The sequence below is a fragment of the Anastrepha ludens genome, chromosome X, assembly GCF_028408465.1.
Source record: "Anastrepha ludens isolate Willacy chromosome X, idAnaLude1.1, whole genome shotgun sequence".
In the NCBI taxonomy this organism is placed as follows: Eukaryota; Metazoa; Arthropoda; class Insecta; order Diptera; family Tephritidae; genus Anastrepha; species Anastrepha ludens.
In genome coordinates, this window is record NC_071503.1 from 11890822 (window position 1) to 11899865 (window position 9044).

General features: G+C 41.1%; 1 long non-coding RNA gene across 1 annotated transcript; it reads right to left on the minus strand.

Annotated features, from left to right (window-relative positions):
* Nucleotides 1-3784: 3784 nt before the first annotated feature.
* On the minus strand, nt 3785-7992 carry LOC128869638 (uncharacterized). Its single transcript, XR_008455353.1, has 3 exons — nt 4195-7992; nt 4054-4134; nt 3785-3988 (listed from the first exon to the last, which is right to left on the minus strand). It is a non-coding gene; the product is annotated as an uncharacterized LOC128869638 (long non-coding RNA).
* Between the last annotated feature and the right edge of the window lie 1052 nt (nt 7993-9044).

Sequence of the window (9044 nt, forward strand, 5' to 3'; positions counted from 1 at the left end):
GAATTTTCGGGCGTTGTTCCTGTTGGCCAGCATCTCAAGCTCTTCGCACTCACGTATTTCGGCCTCTCGTTTCTTCTTTCGGATAATACGTCTCTCTTCCTTTTTCAGCTCTCTGTAGCGATCCCACATGGCTCGCGTTGCGCCCGATCGCAGCGTGGCTCTTTAGGCGGCATCTTTTCTTTCTGCGGCAGCATGAAATTCCTCGTCGTACCAATTGTTTTTTCGGGCTCGCCGGAATCCGATTTCTTCTTCGGCGGCGGTACGTAGAGAACGAGAAATGTTGCTCCATTGCTCGTGCATGCCGGTTTGTTGGGCAGTACTCTCTGAGAGCAGGGGTGAGAGTCGAGTGGCGAATCCTCTGGCTGTCTGTTGTGATTGCAGCTTTTCGATGTCGAACATTCTTTGCGTAGGTAGATGCACGTTTTTTGCTGCACAGAGGCGTGTGCGCAGTTTGGCTGCAACAAGGTAGTGATCTGAGTCGATGTTGGGTCCTCGGATCGTACGTACATCTAATACACTAGAAGCGTGTCTTCCATCTATCACAACATGATCGATCTGGTTTCGTGTTTTTCGATCAGGAGACAGCCAGGTGGCTTGGTGAATCTTCTTATGCTGGAATCTGGTGCTGCAGACTACCATGTTTCTACTTTTGCAAGTAGAGCCTCGTCGGTGACTTTTTCAGTGTCTGCAATCTTTCTGAAATTTCTTTCATACCTGCACAACTGAGATATTAATTCATCAAAAGTTTTACTTTCATTTTTAGATAGCAACATCCAACTATATTAGATTGAAAATTGTCAAAATCATTCGGCAAAATCTGCAGCGTTTTACAAACGAAAAGCAAATCAGGTAAGGTATTATCGTTTCGGGCCGTCAGCCCAATGTTTAACTCATTCCACAAACTTTTCAACTTTGCGACGTGCGTACTTACATCATCATCTACACGCGCCCAGCTAAATGCAAAAAATTCTGTGCAAATCTTGAACAGCTGATCCTTCGATTATTATTAACGATATAAAGAAAAGACAAGAAAAACGAATAGCTAATTTAATTGCGCAATTGGTTGCTAATAATAAACAGTTTGAGGAAATCTGTAAACGACGTTTACTTAGGTTGCAAAAAATTATGGCAGCAATATGCATGGGAAATTCTATATTACATTTTATAATAAGTAATAAGAGGACAAAACGTTTATGGACACACGCTTTGTTGTTTTCTTTGCTGGTGTCCATTTCATTTAGTTTTTATTTTGATGTTTCTCTTTATATTCGTAATAATAATTATCGATAACACAGGGTTGTATGTTGAAAAGTATGGTTATTACTAGGATTATTTTATAATCTCAGATTTTGGGAGAGAAATTTTGTATGGGAAATCTTTTTAATTGCGGATTGGGAGTTAAGCACGTAAAAATGGATCATCTACTTGTATGTGAACGTATTAATACAGCATATGTTTTAGAGGTCAGTTGATGTTCGAGTTCGATATGTGAGTTTGATGTGTTCGTTGTGAACCTTGTAGCATGATTGTGGCCATGATTCAATTATTAAAGGTTTGCTCACTTGTCACATTAGAATTTTGACACTCCCTTACAAAAGGTTGCATTTAAGAAGGGTGAGAAAGAGGAAAAAATTAAATCCCTCTTGATGATAATGGTAGTAAAAATGTACTTTTTTATTTAAATGGAAATAAGCTGCAAACGGTTTAAAGCATAATTTAAAATTAATATTTGAATGTAAATAAGTTATTTGAAAATTCATTGTTCATGGACAATGTAAATCTAATTTCATATACCATACATACATATGTATGTGTATAAGCAAATATATGGTTCAAATAGGAGTTTTTAGCAGAATTTGTCTAGTGAGAATTAAAAAACAAAATAGTTGAAATTAGTCCAATAACTAGATTTTATGAATTATATTTTGAATTGAATTTTGTTGTTGTGATTGCGAGAGTATTAACATTACCCATACATGCTGGGATATAACTCCGCGTTGGTCCGGTAACGAAGTACCGACTGCCGTGCGATAGGCAAATAGGGTCATAATAAATTATTTCATAGAAGAAGCAGATTCATCACAAATTTAGTTGACTAAAAACACACTTTATACTTACTTGACTACGTTTTGCCTACGTTAATTTAGAGTTATGATCCCCAAGTCAAAATTTTTCGTATGTTACTACCTACTTGAAAAACAAACTGTTCTTTTTTAAGTTAATTGTTACTGTATTTAAAAGCATTTTTTAAAAATGCCTTTTATTTCGCAATGATTTGTTTAAATGTTTAATTAATTGGTACATTCTAGTTTTAAAGAAAAGGTTCTTAACGCCGACGCTTGACGAACACGCGATACATTTTTCCAAATAGCTGTTGCAGTGCCGAACAGTTCTACCGTTAAAATTTTTGAATACAAGCTCCAATTGTTTTGTAGTATTTAGAAAAGTGGTGCTAGGCTTGGTTAAGCTTCCTACGGACACTTCATCAACCCAAGTGAAGGTGGGCTCATTGGAAATGTTCTCTGTCAGTCCCAGCGTTCTTATGATGAAGCCTGCAACACATTCAATTGCGTCGTCGTGGAGACTATCCAACATTTCTCCCTGTTAAAGCTCGTTGGGAAATGCTAGGTCGCTGCAAAACGAGAATTCCTCCAATATCATCTCATCATCAGAAAGAAATCTTTTCAGTCTCTCGACTGATGTACCGCTCTGCAAATTCACGATTGCACAATTTGCAACTGGCTTTTGGCATATTTGGTTTACTAAATAAGTAACAAAACTTAATCAGCTTTTTTACTTTTCTAACTACCAAGTACACATGTAAGGCGTTTTTCAATAGGTGCGCTTGTCACTTGTAAACTTCATAAGTATACATTTCATCATGGAACGCTACAAACTTGAGCAACGATTGCAAATCATTGAATTTTATTATAAAAATGCGTGTTCTGTTAAGAAAGTTTAAAGTCGAAAAATCATCTTCAGTGATGAAGCTCACTTTTGGCTCAATGGCTTTGTCAACAAGCAAAATATGCGTTACTGGGCAGAAAGCAATCCACACGTGATTCATGAGGCACCGTTGCATCCCGAAAAAATCACTGTTTGGTGCGGTTTACATGCCGGCGGCGTAATTGGCCCATATTTTTTCGTTGACGAGAACGATCGCCACGTTACTGTGAATGGAAATCGATACCGCGACATGATAAACGATTATTTTTGGCCGCAATTGAATGGTATGGACTTAGACGACATGCGGTTTCAACAGGACGGGGCCACAAGCCACACAGCACACGCTACAATTGATTTGTTGAAGAGTAAGTTCGATGAGCGCATTATTTCCAGAAATGGACCGGTCGAATGGCCGCCGCGCCTCTAGACTATTTTCTTTGGGGTTATGTGAAGTTATTGGTCTACAGTAACAAGCCGGCGACGATTTGTGAGCTCAGAGCCAATATTGAACGCGAAATTGCTGGAATTTCGGCCGATTTAAGCAAAAGAGTGGTCGAAAATTGGGTTCAACGATTGGACTTCGTAAAACGTGCACGCGGTGGTCATGCAAAAGAAATCGAATTTCATACTTAAATGTATATGTTCAAACTCGTTAATAAAAAAAATTGGTTAAAAAAGTCAAACCGTTTGTGTTTTATTCAAAAAAAAAAAGTTGAAGCGCTCTTACTGAAAAACGCTTTATAAACATTGCACTCACATTACACAACAACCGGAGCAAAGTTTGTGTTCACCATAAAACATTGAAAATAAAATAAACTCCATACGTAAACTAAAATAATCCAGCAGAGACAAATAATATGCCCCGGTTGTTTTATTTGTTGGCATGTATTTTATCATTATATAAATATTAAATATATAAAATAAAACTATATTATATAACTAAAGAAAACAGACAACATGCGACAAAAAAAGGAGCACAAAATGTACAATTAGGATATGGGCTTTAAAACAGGAGTGGCGTTGTTGATGGGCAGTTGGTAACCTGTAAACGAAAAGGTTCACTTTTTAGATAATTACACAGTCTATTGGCCATTGGTTTGAACTTACGAGTTTGTGTCTGTATGACGCACTTGCAAAATGGTTGTGCTGCACTCTGGCAGAAAAGGCTCAAATCAGGACGGAAATAACCTAATCAATGTAAAATTATAATTTATTTGTTAAATAATATGGATTTACTAAAATACTTACTCAAATTCACGAATTCAGAAATTCAAATATCAGCGAATACGAAGAAATCAAATAGCAATGATGCCAACGATTATGTTTGTTCTACTAATTTTACTTTTGCTCCACTTTTACTTACAATTTTTAGAGTTAGTAACACAGTTTCTTGCTAAGGGAGCCGATTCGTCAAGAGAGAACGAGAAAGCTGTTTACTGAGCAAACCTTTAATAATTGAATCATGGCTTGTGGCTACAATGTTTTATTGCTTCATTGAATTACTCCATGATTGCATTCACGATTTATTTTAATTTTATTTTTATGATAATTATTTTACCAAAGTCTGTACAAATAGTACAAACGTTACGTTAAATTATGTTATTAATATGTTCGTACATACATATATAATACTTACTTTCCTATATAGAATTTGGGAATTTCCTTGGGAATTTGGCAAATAGTGATAATTTTTATGTGGCATATGTATACATATGTATGCTGACTTATATGTACGTACATATATATGTATGGATTAGGGATAGCGAAATATCAGAGAACGTTACATATAGAGAGGTCTGAATGGCGGGAACGCATGGAATCTTGAGGTGTACTTGTTTTGCGCGCGTGGTTCACCACAGACATATTTTCCACCAAAAGTTAACAAAAATATACTCATATATACTCCCTTTCACGTTGGTCTCCTTGCCGCGGGGACGAGGCTTAAATGGAGGTTAAATTCTATTTAGGAGTTTAACCCACCATGAACTAAGAGGGAAGCTCCCTATAGGGATTGGCGAACAACCCATTCGCGAAACGGGGCGTGTGCTGTTTGTCCAATCATCTATACGGAGAGTACCGTACCAACACATTCCCAAGTCGAGGTGTTCTTGGAATCGTGCCGAGGGCTGAATGGTGCAGAGAATTGAAACATGTGCATCGCGAACGGAGCTTTCGTCTCGAATATCTGGCCGCCTTCGAGAGTAACTGTTACCTTACCGCGGTAAGGGGCGCTGGCGCGGGGGACCCCATTACTTCCCCTTGAAACTCGTAGTTTTTGGAGCTTGACGCAGTCAGGTGAAGCAACCGTAAGAAACAGATGATGACAACTAATATAAAAGATACGACGGAGTCAGTAAAGAGTAAGGGAAGGGCCAGCCACAGCACTCCCTTACCAAGCAAGCAACAACAACAAACAGACCTACCAACAACATCGTAAAAGGCGGTAGACAGCACTCAGAAAGAGAGTCAGGCCGCAAAAAAACCTAAATCGGAGGGTGCCATTATGAAGTCTCGCTAAACGAAGGCGAGGTTCATTCTCAGAAAGAATGAACTCGCTGGAGCGACTGACGAGCGTGACGCGGCCGATAAAGTAAAATACCAACAGGTGGTCAAGGAGTATAAATGCTTCCTATCCAAGAAACTTAAAACAGACAACAACAAAAAGGGGGATGCGACGAAGAGAAACAGGTCACAGGACGTGATCGATGAGGCACTAAAGAGAACTAAGGTGTCCAAAAGCATCGAAGAAACGACAAAACAAAACCCATTCCGTGAGGTGGTTAAGGATAACCTCGTCTATGCACTGATTGAGGAAACCAATAACAGCGGCAAAGTACTCCTGCAGAAGAAGGGGGCAGGTGGAGGCCAAACTGTCCAAGCTCGTGCTAGACAAGCACAGGGCTAGTTGGAGCACAGGGCGGAGCTTTCCCTTCCTTCGATTCTGCAGGAGTACTTAGAGACTGTAGGGTAATCAAGTGCGACGACGACTGGTCAAGGGTTGTCCTAGAGAAGTGAGCTGCTGAGATCAGCAGCTCAGTGGAAGGCTTAAGGTTCTTTCCGGCCAGGGACATACCTTGCCCTCCTCACGCTCGCATTTGGCTACCAGTGATGGACTTAAGCGAAACAGATGTGCTAAAGTACCTTAAGTCACACCACCCTGCGGTGCCGATGGACGTCTGGGCAATCGTGAAGGCAAAAACGCCGCAAAAGAGCAGCATGTCATTCGTTCTACAGATTAAAAATGAGTGCCTGCCAGTACTCAGAAAATCTGACAATAAAATGCGGTTTGGTCTGAGAAAAGCCAAACTAAACATTTTCAAAGCAGACAGCACTGAAAATGAGGAAGACCCAGATTAGGTCGTCAGCAGCATACAGCTAGAAAAGCTCTACCTAGCTGAAGACGACAACCAACCCGATGCCTAAAGCCATACAGGTGAATCTGCAGTACTCGAAATGTACCACAGTGAACTTGGATGTTTTCCTCAGGGAGGGGGACATCGACCTCGGATTCATACAGGAACCCCGGGTAAGGGACAATCAGATTAAAGGGTTCCAAGACAACTACAACATCAACATATTCTACTTTAGTACTCCTGATCTTACTGTGGTGAAGGTGGAGTTGCAGAAATCGGGAAAATACCTGGCATCAGTTTACATGCCACATGATAAACCGGCGCCGCCAGATAAAGTGGATCTGTTCCTGTCAACACTAAACAACACGGACAAACTGCGCTGATGCAAACGCTATAAACGAGCAGTTCGGAGACGAATGAAAGAGGTGAGTCACTTTTTGAATTCTTATTAAATACCAACCTCGACATATGCAATGTAACGACCACCCCAACCTTTAATTTTCCGAGCTCGGAAAATTTTCCAGGCTCGGAAAAGGTCTTAAACGTTACTTTATGCACAAACAATAACTCCCAAAATAGTCACAAATTGAAGGGTATCCGACAAGAACTTCTTTTCGGATCATAGTTAGATTCTCTTCGATATCAATCTGAAACTTGAAGAAACCGATCCCATATAGAAACCCTAGAAGAACAAACTGTCATACATTCTGTAGAGTAACCCAGTCTAAACTTCAACATGTAACGTCCAGTAACCATAACGTCAAGTAAAGACTTAGATGAGAAAGTAAGAGCTTTCGAAGCTTCGCAAGGATAGCCATCAGACAGTCAAGCAGCTATCAAGGCCTTAGACTCCAACTCTATTTCATCCAAGCTAGTCTTTCAGTGTAGAGAGGAACTAGAATTACTTAGTCATTGGCTTGAAATTACTCTTATATGGGTTCTCGGTCATAGGATCATACGGGGTCATGAGATAGCGGATGAGCTAGCAAGAAAAGGTTCGACACTAGACATAGTAGAGGCGGTGGCAGCCTCCACCCCACTCAACACATTAAATGCATCCATTGCTTCACACTATCATGCTTTAGCCGATGGAAGATGAAAGCAATTAACTGCATGTATTACAACAAAAAACACATGGCCGTGGTACAAAATCCAAAGGACAAATGATCTGTTAGGATGTTATCGGCCAAACATTTCACGCATCACTGCAACCCTTACAGGCCATTGGAAAGTAGAGGATCATGCAGCTAGGCTCAACCTACCCTTCAAACTCATATGCAGAAGTTGTCAAGCGGAAGGGGTGAAGGAAAGTCTTTTCCACTACTTATGTATGTGAATGTCCAGGGCTAGCTAGGGCACGACTCCGCTCCTTCGGCAAGCCTTTCTTCCAGCAAATTCATGAGATCTCAGACATCTAGATAAAGAATCTTCTGCTATACTTGGACCTCACTAAATGGATCTGACTTACAACAACAAAACACATCATCACACGAGGACAGTGGTAGTAAAACGGTGCTGGTCACTAATTAGGATTATTTCAGTGGAAATATTCAAACGCTTAAATTAAACAGCAGTTGAGTAAAATTGGTTTGTATGTAAGGAGAAATAATGTCAATGCTGTACTCTAGCTACAGGCACTTTATCATAAAAAGCAAATATGCTAAGTTCAATAGCGAGAAAGAGCAAATCATACAAAAATATATGTATATTATGTCTGTGTAACGCATTTCTGTTAAAACTTTGTTGAATTCCCTCAACCAAATCAAATCCTTCATAGAAAATTGCTTGGCAGCCGGTTCTACGTTACCGGAATGAGTCGTGGTTTTCCCGATCAGGGAAACCACCCCAGCAAACTATCCCTGTCTAGTGAACTGTTTATCATCCCTCTCTCACAGGAGCAATTCCTTGCAGCAATCTTGCTCCAAATACTTCTACTCAGAGCAGGTATTGAATCCAACCCTGAGCCGGAGGTATTCTATTGCTGCGTTTGCCATAAACGGCTCCATCCGAACTCCACCTCAGTTAAGTGCAATAAGTGTAACAGATGAAGCCACCTTAATACCTGTTCAGGCCTTAAGTCACATAGGGAGTGGTCCACACGGTATGTGGCCACGTGTTGCTACCGTGACCAGGCGTCCAATGCCCCAACGGCTACCACATCCCCTGATAGGCCGGCACTACCAACCGCCAACACATCCCATACCTCCACGGAAAAGAGCCCTCAGGCGCAACACAACTCCCCAAACGAAACCCATCCCCTTCGCTCCTACTCCAATCCCAGTACCGGGACAGGGTCCCCCACACCGTCTGTTCCGTGTGTCATTCCGGAATATCTCGGAACCTGACATCAGTCAAATGCAATTTTCGCAATTGTTGCGCAACACCCGAGAGTGGATAACTGACTACGTTGCCCCCTGTTGCGGAGCCCCGTGGCGCGGCCGCCCAGCATCATCAGGCCCCAACAAGAACAGCGGAACGCAAAGCAGGCCCAACGTAGACAACTACACGCGTCCCTCACTTCCCGAGTTACAAAAGTCCTACCGAGAAGCTTCAAGCTTCTGCAATTTAACTGTAACAGACCAACGAGTAAGGTAGATGAGATAGTCGACTTTATGAGCCGACACGGAATCCCAATAGCTGCGATAGAGCAGATAGACGATTCGACATTCACCACTGTTAACGACGACGCCCCCATTAGTGGGCAGTTGCAGTAGCTAGCCTGATACAACAACAGCTAGCGCTGTT